Genomic DNA, 9,869 nt, shown 5'->3' with positions numbered 1-9,869 from the left:
ACTGGCCGGGGGGATCAAACTGCTGTAAGTAGCGGCGGGAGAGGGGCTGAAGGGGGAAAATCGGCGGGGGGGTAACCGGGGTTAAGCCCGGGGGGGGGTGAGACGCTGCCAGACCCTGTGCGGGGACAAACCCCCCGTTTAGGGAGGGGAAGGGGGGGAAACAGCGACCCCTGGGGATGAGCCATCCGCTGTGCTCGGAAATCTGGGGGTGTCGGGGTTGTGGAGGGAGGGGGGGCAGAGGCTGTTTTCGTTCTGCTCCCAGGACGCTGCATGTCAGCCCCGGATCAGGGGGCGGGTTCCTGGGGCTGGGTCTTAAAGGCACAGACCTCCCAATTCCTATATTCTCAAAGCTCAGACACCGCAGCTCCTCTCTGACTCACACAAGTGTTGCAGGGCTGTTATTGCTCCAGCCAGGAGGCTGAATGCGGTGAAATATTGTACAGACGCCCCCTCCCTCCCTCAAACTCCGCCTCTCACGCTTTGACTTTGTAAAAGTGTCTCTGTCAGTTTCTATGTCTATATGAAATCACTGCAGCTTCTTTCTCTTACACAACGTGCTGAGTTGCTAACTCCCTCCCAGAGCCCACGTGTCTGCACCCCCTGCTATACCCCAGGTCAGAGCCTGCCCCCCTCACTCAAACACCCAGCCCAGTACAAGGGCACTGTTTACAACCCGGGAGCTGCCAGACGGGCACTGTCCAGCCCAGCCCTGTGCTGCCATCCTGCTTCTTCCCCTTTGGGGGAGGCCCATGCTGCACCATGCTACCCCCCTGCCCAGCACCCCTCTGGCTCCCTACGCCCAGTGCCACAGCACCCAGAGACCCACACACACACACCCCTGCCCAGCACCTCTCTGACTACGTACGCCCAGTGCCACACCATCCAGAGATCCCCCACACACACCCCTGCCCAGCACCTCTCTGGCTCCCTACGCCTAGTGCCACACCACCCAGAGACCCCTCCACACACACCCCTGCCCAGCACCCCTCTGACTACCTATGCCCAGTGCCACACCACCCAGAGACCCCTCCACACACACACCCCTGCCCAGCACCTCTCTGGCTCCCTACGCCCAGTGCCACACCACCCAGAGACCCCTCCACACACACACCTCTGCCCAGCACCCTTCTGGCTCCCTACGCCCAGTGCCACACCACCCAGAGACCCCCCTGCACACACCCCTGCCCAGCACCCCTCTGACTACCTACGCCCAGTGCCACACCACCCAGAGACCCCCCCACACACACCCCTGCCCAGCACCCCTCTGGCTCCCTACGCCCAGTGCCACACTACCCAGAGACCCCTCCACACACTCCTGCCCAGCACCCTTCTGGCTCCCTACGCCCAGTGCCACACTACCCAGAGACCTCCCCACAGCCCTGCCCAGCACCCCTCTGACTCCCTACGCCCAGTGCCACACCATCCAGAGACCCTCCACACACACCTGCCCAGCACCCCTCTGACTCCCTACGCCCAGTGCCACACCATCCAGAGACCCCCCACACACATCCCTGCCCAGCACCTCTCTGGCTCCCTACGCCTAGTGCCACACCACCCAGAGACCCCTCCACACACACCTGCCCAGCACCCCTCTGGCTCCCTACGCCCAGTGCCAGACCACCCAGAGACCCCCCCCACACACACACCCCTGCCCAGCACCCCTCTGACACCCTACGCCCAGTGCCACACCACCCAGAGACCCCCCCACGCACCCCTCTGACTACCTATGCCCAGTGCCAAAACACCCAGAGACACCTCCACACACTCCTGCCCAGCACCCCTCTGACTCCCTACGCCCAGTGCCACACCACCCAGAGACCCCACACACACACCCCTGCCCAGCACCCCTCTGACTACCTACGCCCAGTACCACACCATCCAGAGACCCACACACACACCCCTGCCCAGCACCCCTCTGACTCCCTACGCCCAGTGCCAGACCACCCAGAGACCCCTCCACACACACCTGCCCAGCACCCCTCTGGCTCCCTACGCCCAGTGCCAGACCACCCAGAGACCCTCCCACACACACACCCCTGCCCAGCACCCCTCTGACTACCTACGCCCAGTGCCACACCACCCAGAGACCCCACACACACACCCCCCTGCCCAGCACCCCTCTGACTACCTACGCCCAGTGCCACACCACCCAGAGACCCCCCACGCACCCCTCTGGATTACCTATGCCCAGTGCCACACCATCCAGAGACCCCCCCACACACACCCCTGCCCAGCACCCTTCTGGCTCCCTACGCCCAGTGCCACACCACCCAGAGACCCCCCCCACACACCCCTGCCCAGCACCCCTCTGACTACCTACACCCAGTGCCACACCACCCAGAGACCCCCACAAACCCCCCTGCCCAGTGCCCTCCCAGACCACTTCCCCACCTACTCAGAACCTCCCAACAGATCCTCTTACTGCCTAGTCACCCCCTAGCTGAAGACCCCCCACAGCCCTTCCACAACTGAGCCCCCCCACAGATCCCCTCACTGCCCCACCACCACAACTGCACAGTGCCCCGCACAGACACCCCACACTTCCCAGTGCCCCAACACACACAGATCTCCCCACACCCCCACTGCCCAGCATCCCCCCAGACCCACTAGAGACCTACCCTCCCACATGCAGTGGTGAGCTGAAGCCAGTTCCCACAGCTCCAAGAACCGGTTGCTAAAATCAGACCTCCGTGGAGAACCGGTTGTTAAAGGGCCAGAAGGTGGGCAAAGAACTCCAGTCCGCAGGCTGGACCCAGGACCGGCACTAGTGCTTTTAGCGCCCTAGGCGCACGGCCATTTTGCCATCCCGCGCGCTGATCCGCGGCTCCACTGGAGCTGCTGCAGGCATGCCTGCGGGAGGTCCATTGGAGCCTCGGGAGCAGCGGACTGTCCGCAGGAATGTCTGCTGCAGGTCCACCGGAGCCGCCTGCCACCCTACCCCTGGCAAAATGCCGCCCCCCAATAATCCTGGCGCCCTAGATGATTGCCTAGGCCACCTAAATGGAAGCGCCGGCCCTGGCTGGACCATCCTGTTGCTCCCAGGATTCCCAGCTGGGGAGGCTGAGGCTCCCCTGGCCCTTGCCCCGTTTCCCCCCACTGCAGCGTGTTCAGCCACCGACATCAGCTTGGCAACTCAGCTGAGCTTGAGAGTGTTGTCCTGCTGCCGCTTTTTGAGAGGCCTGGCAAGGTGGCGGGGGTGTGTGTGTCCTGCTGCAAGCTCCAGGGCTGGCCAGAGGAGAGGGGAGGGGGCAAGCGGGGCAACTGGCCCGGGCCCTGGAGGGGCCCCAGCCCCACCAGTATGTCTCCCCCAGCCCCAGCTCCCCACCCTTAAATCAGAACTTTTTATAGTGAACTGGTTGTTAAGATTTTGGCAGCTCATCACTGGCCACACCCTAACCTCCAGCCACAATAGCCAGCCCTGATGGGAGGTGACTGTGTCTGCCAGGCTGAGCTGGCAGCGCAGCCAGAGCTAGTACTGGGGTAGGAAAACTCCGGCCCCTTGGGAGTGGTGCAATCAGCCGGGCTGGAGCAAGCCTACCCAGGCCAAGCTCCCTCAGGACCCAGTTCAGCCTCTCCCCACCCCCTACTGTCACCTGTGACTGGCCGAGACTGGCCCAGACTCTGCACCAGTCCCAGGTGGCTCTTCCCCCGGGGAGGCAGGTGGGGCCCCACAGGTCCCAGGCAGTGGAGACAGCTCAGAGCTGGAGCATTGCTGGGGAGCAGGGCAGATCCCTGAGACATGACTCCCGAGATCCCACCCAGCCCACCCACACCCATTGGCCCCGTGGCCACCAGCCTTGCCAAGCACTTGAGTGCGCACGCGTGCGCGCGCACACACACACACACACACACACACACACACACACACACTTCTCTCTCCCTGCTTTCCTATCACTAGTTATGTTACTACAGGATGAAATGTAGACATCCCATAAAATAGCTAGTTCCACACTGTTCTTCAGACCTCAGATCACTGAAATGCAGCTTGGCATTTGAGATACTGTATGACTGTAGTACAGTTTGCGACATCACAGAAACCTTCCTCTCTCCAAGTTTACATCTCACCACACCCTTAAGCAATAACGTAACCATTAAACAGGTTCTGAATCAGTCATCTTTCTTCCCAATTTAGTTTTAACAAAAATGCTGCAACATAAGTAGCTATGGGAGATGGCAGTGCAACTACTAGGTATCAATGGGGGAAAAGTGTGCGAGTAATGTCCTGGATATACTGGCATGGCTGGCTTTAGGCCAATTCAACCAATTCCACTGAATCAGGCCCTGCCCCGGTTCGGTGTACCGGCAAGAGTGAGTGCGCTGTACTGGGGTGGTCTGGCTTCCCCAGGGGGCAATTTAAAGGGCTTGGGGCTCCCAGCAGGGGCTGGAGCGAGCCCTGCATCCCCTGCCCTATCTCCAGCCAACCATCCCCTGCCCTGTCTCCAGGCAACCCCTGCCACACACCCTTGCCTGAAGCCAGCCAGTCCTGCACTCCTCTGTCTCCAGCCCTGCCAACCCATGCCTCAGCCTCCTGTGGCCCTGCCTGAAGCCAGCCAGCCCACCCCACCCCACACATACCTATCTCCAGCCATCCCCACACCCCTTGCCCTGCCTGCAGCCAGACCCTTCCTCCAGTCAGACCCTGCCCTGCCTCCAGCCAGCCCCATGTCCACTGCTGCCCTGCAGTTCCCAGGGTAGTAACCCTGCACACCTGCTTCAATGAGGGGGGCAAGGAGCAGCTGGGACCCACACCTGTGTACACCCTAGGGTAACCAGACAGCAAGTATGAGAAATCGGGATAGGGTGGAGGGTAATAGGATCCTATATAAGAAATAGATCGGAAAATTGGGACTGTCCCTATAAAATCAGGACATCTGGTCACCCTAGTACGCCCCCAGGGAGTGGCGGGGACCCACACATGTGAAACAGAGCTCATTTCTAGTTCAGACCCATGTGTTTAAAAAAGAACTTTAGGTAGGGTTAACATAAATCTCTATTTTCCCAGATATGTCAGGCTTTTTGGGTCTTAAATCGCCATCCAGGAAAATACGGACGTATGGTAACCTTATTGGTACAAAAAATACATACTGTGGCACATCTCTTAAATCAGAACTTGTTATAGGGAACCGGTTGCTAAGAAATGAATGGCTTTATTTTACACTTTTTTTTTTTAGTCATCCATGACGGAGCCCCACCAAAAATGTTCAAATTGGGCTCTGCACTTCGTAAAGCCAGCCCTGAACACCGCCCTAGTGTGGGGGTGAGAGCGCCTCCGGGATCCTGACATCCCAGCACTTTACACACCTTCCTGGAGCCTCCCAACCTCTCTTTTACACAGTTCAGTATTATACCTTGTCTTACAAACACCAAACACCATTACATGTGCACAAAGATAAATAATTCCCCTCCCCCCGATATATACAGAGCTGTGCTTCTGCGTATAGTATCTATCTGGGATGAATATTGAGCTCCCAGCTCTTCAGGAATCAATAAAGAGTCAGCTTCCAAGCCACATGTTGAATCCTATTGTAAACAATATGGGCGACGCGTGAGGCATTCTGAAGCAAGAAATAACTGGTAAAGTTTAAAGAAGATGCAGAAAAAAAGCTTTTCTTATGTTTTGTTTATGTTGGATTTATTGTATTATGAATAGTAAGTATTGAATATAAAAATTTGGTAGTAGGGTATACAATGTTATAAGAAGAGATTATGCTATTACCATTATCCAGTCTATTTGAACAGTAGTATTTTGAATTAGTGATACTTCACAGAGAGAGAAAGAAGAAAGCTGAATTTAGAGAACAATTATTAACCAGATTCTTGGTTATTCACCAGCCACTTTGCTCCTGTCCACGGCACAAAGCACCATAAACCCAGTATAGTCTGGACAAGAGAATATTCACCTCAAATTGGCATCTACTACACTCCCTGCCCGTGTCCCCCATTCCCAGTCACCACTAATCAGGATATAGCTGAGTGACAAGGTGGCATGGCTGAAACATTTATCAGGCAATTGAAAACTAGTATAGAGTACAATAGTCCTGAGAACATCGCTTAATTCTGAGCACTGTGTTTGCAACGTGATGCAGGATGGGCCTGTTGCCATGGCACCATTGGCACCATTGTAAACTCAGTACTGACCTCAAGCCCCCACCCATAGCAAAACGCCCTTAGACCTTTTCTGGATCCCACCAAAAATATTAAAATCTGCTGCCCCAGTGCTACTTTCTTTCTACAGGAGACATGATACAGTGAAATAATTTCCCTACATTCCATCAACCTTTGCATCACACATTTTCAGTATTTAAAAGACTCTCTCATATTTATTTGTCTATGTGAAATCTCACAACAGTTCACAAATTTTAGAATTGCCTTTTGCTGCATTTATCTTGCCTGTGAACTCAGCTCTTACAGTCCTATTTTCACACGTCATTGCTTGTGTATAGAAACTGATTCACAAATATTCAGTAAGTTTATTATATGGTGTCATCTTAGAACCTTCCCAAGTGCAAAAATCTTCTGCAACAATGAAGGCTTGGGCTGATGACCAGTGGCTGCAGAACTTTTGGATGGTCCACATTTCTGCATCTTTGTGCAAAACTCACCAAAATAAAAGCAGCACTGACAGTGGAGAAGAAAAAACAACTGTACTACGGGGATCTGCAACACCAGATTATTATTGGTCAATCACTGCTCTCTCTCCTAAACTAAGATGGAATGGATTTCTTTAATGTAAGTAGTCACAACATATGGTTAAATATTTTATGATCAATATCCTGTTAAGAACTCAGCAGTCACAGATAATACCTGTCTTCTTTGGTAACTAGTATCCTGTCTGTTCCCCCAAACCAAAAGTGATCAGACAAAAAACTTGCATGGAGCATTCAATGGAGGTGTGAGACATACCTGCATACCTACAACCATGGTGACAAGCTTGAGGAAACTCCCCTACCCTCATTCACACCCATCTTAGCATTTAGACAAATTCTAGTGTTGAAACTCTGATTGATATCTGACTGATATCCAAAATACTGAAGCAGACACATTTCATTGTCAGCCCCCTGAAGGAACATCACCCATAGTAAGAAGTGATCAGCTCCTACTATCTAGCCTAAAGAAATTCCTGCAGTCATCAGTTTACCCATAAACAAATCTACTGTTCTCCCTTCAACCAATTCAACCTATTGCATATTTTCTCTACAAAACCATTTGATCACTCTTAAGTAAGAATTCTTATGCATGCATACACCCAAATTCTGCCTGAGTTAGAATCAGAGAATAGAATCATAGACTATCAGGGTTGGAAGGGACCTCAGGAGGCTTCTAGTCCAACCCCCTGCTCAAAGCAGGACCAACCCCAACTAAATCATCCCAGCCAGGGCTTTGTCAAGCCTGATCTTAAAAACCTCTAAGGAGGGAGATTCCACCACTTCCTTAGGTAACCACATCTATTCCTGACAGATTCAAGACTGTGAGCTAAGATCATCAGTGAAGACTCAGGAGTTCAAGCTTCCTGGAATGGGTGAGTTTCCTCATTTTCTCTCTCTGTTTCCTTTTCTAACTCAGGTATTAAACTGTAAAAATGTAACTTACTTTGTTTAGGCTCTCCTTGTGATGTAAAGATGGGGATAGGGACATGCTACATCTGGGACAAATAAAGGTGTCAGCTTGAAAGTGCTGTTTGACTCATTCCATTGGGCACACAATGAGTACATTGATCGAGTTACACAACCACCCCTCTCCAGAACAGTAGAATTATCAGGGGGAGAACCCAGACAAGCCCAATAAATGAGCATACCCCAAGTAACGGGCAAATCTGGTAAAAGTACAGAAATACTAAAGGTATTCCTGGCTAACTGCCTGAATAATAAAGAATCTTTACAATAACTGTATAGTCATTTCTTAAATGGTTTGCATGGCTGTAATCATGGTGATTTCTTTATTGCTCCTAATTTCTATATTGTTTATCTGTGTGGTGTCTGTTTGTTTTTCTTTACTTTCTTAGGCTGATATATAAGTAATTTTGCTGTGTGTAAAACAATTTAGATGATGCGATCTAATTTCTTAGATAATCAAGTAACATTATGTTAGGATTGGTTAGTTTAATTACCTTAAAACGATTGATTAAAGACATTGCTGAGAATGAGGTGATACTGATATGTGTATGTTATAGGGGTTTCTCTATTTCAGATTCTTCAGATTTCCAGACAACGGTTTTCTCCAAAAAAGTTGCACCAAGCAAAAAATTACCTCAATACACATAATGGCAAGTAAGTAGAATTTTTCCATGTGTTCCCATGGTGGGGAGGGCTAGCTCAGTGTTTTGAGCATTGGCCTGCTAGAGCCAGGATTGTGAGCCTAATCCTTCAGGGGACCATTTATGGACCATGGCCAAAAAAAAAAAAAAAAAAGCAAGGCCAAAAAAAACTGTCAGGGACAGTACTTGGTCCTGATAGTGAAGGCAGGGGATTGGACTCAATGACCTAGTTCTGTGACGTAAGTATATCCCCATATATTATTATATATTACATATTTTTTCAAAACCCATTATCTTCAAGCAACTTTGCTTGTTTTTTTTATTGACATTTTTTTGCTGCTACATTTACTGTCCTGAGTCACTAGGTCTATACATTGTTACAATTTTGTACTGATCTCCTTATGTCTGAGAACATTCATTCTTCATTGAGCAAATACAGCCAAAATTTGCAAGCCACAGATATTTCAGAATTATGCACATGCCTGCAATTTATTTAGGTCTGTCATGTCACTGGCCTATGAATGATATATTGTTGATTTAGGTTTACCCTGCTTATGGGTTTGCAATGTAAATCGCTTACCTTATAACTCTGCCTTGAGTCTTATATGCATTGATATGCCATGTTTGCACTTAAGTAACTGTTTTCTCTTGTAAACAATTCTCAGGGAAATCTTTTGAAGAAAATATTGCAAATGTTTTGGCATACATAAGGAGTAGCACATATCCTGAAGGAATGAATAAAGCAGGCAGACTGAACCTGCGTCGATATGCTGTCAACTTTTCATTGGAAGGTAAGGAATATTTGATTTAAGATAGTACTGGCACATAACACAGGAAACTTCAGCCTGTAAATGATGGTCATGATGTCCCAACACTGGGAGTATTTGGAGTGTTAACCTTACCTTCAATGGGACTGGAGTTTGGATCTCTATTTTTATTAAAATTTTCCAGAAAATCTGTCTATGCCAGTGGTGCAACAAAAGGAGTGTGCTGTGCAGTTGTGTGAGAAATGAGTCTAAATTTTATTTTAAAAAAACTGATGACTTTGTTTCATTTCGTAATTATGTTATCCGGTCTGCTGCAAGCACCACCAACAATCCCTATGTGTTAAATGAGCAAAAACTTCTTACTATACACCAGGGCCGCCCAGAGGACTCTGGGGCCTGTGGTCTCTGGTGGCAGGGGGGCCCTGCTTCAGCAGTAATTCAGCTGTGGGGCATCCCTCTGCCCTGGAGGAAGGATCCCCCCACTGGCCAAGACCAAGAGTGAAAGAAGCTCTGGGGGCCCGGGCCGCTCGACAGTTTTCCAGGGCACAAGGAGCAAGTGAAGGACCCCGCTTCAGGGGCCCTGAAAAACTCTCCTAGGGGCCCGTGTGGGGCCCAGGGCAAATTGCCCCACTTGCCCCTCCTCCTCTGGGAAGCCCTGCTATACACTGAAATTTCCCCCTTGTACTCAAGGCATTATGAACCAGACTGTATATAGATGTCTTTGATAGCCATATGCCTTTTAATTAATTAATGGTTTTGCCAATAACCACTTATAGCTTAAGTTAAACACTTTTCCCACACCCCAGCCCTGGCAGAAGCCACAAGGCAGCAGGGGAAGCCCCTATGCC

At 50.9% G+C, this 9,869-nt stretch overlaps 1 protein-coding gene and 1 pseudogene across 1 annotated transcript in view; one reads left to right on the top strand and one right to left on the bottom strand.

Annotated features, from left to right (window-relative positions):
- The window catches only part of LOC115635683 (zinc finger protein 239-like), an 811,791-nt gene that overhangs the window by 427,959 nt on the left and 373,963 nt on the right, over positions 1–9,869 (top strand). The gene's annotated exons all lie outside the window — the stretch shown is intronic.
- The window catches only part of LOC115635664, a 1,110,108-nt pseudogene that overhangs the window by 988,598 nt on the left and 111,641 nt on the right, over positions 1–9,869 (bottom strand).

This window comes from Gopherus evgoodei, chromosome 15 (genome assembly GCF_007399415.2).
Source record: "Gopherus evgoodei ecotype Sinaloan lineage chromosome 15, rGopEvg1_v1.p, whole genome shotgun sequence".
NCBI lineage: Eukaryota > Metazoa > Chordata > Testudines > Testudinidae > Gopherus > Gopherus evgoodei.
Note: the sequence above shows the minus strand (reverse complement) of the source record. Positions and strands in the feature narration are given on the sequence as shown.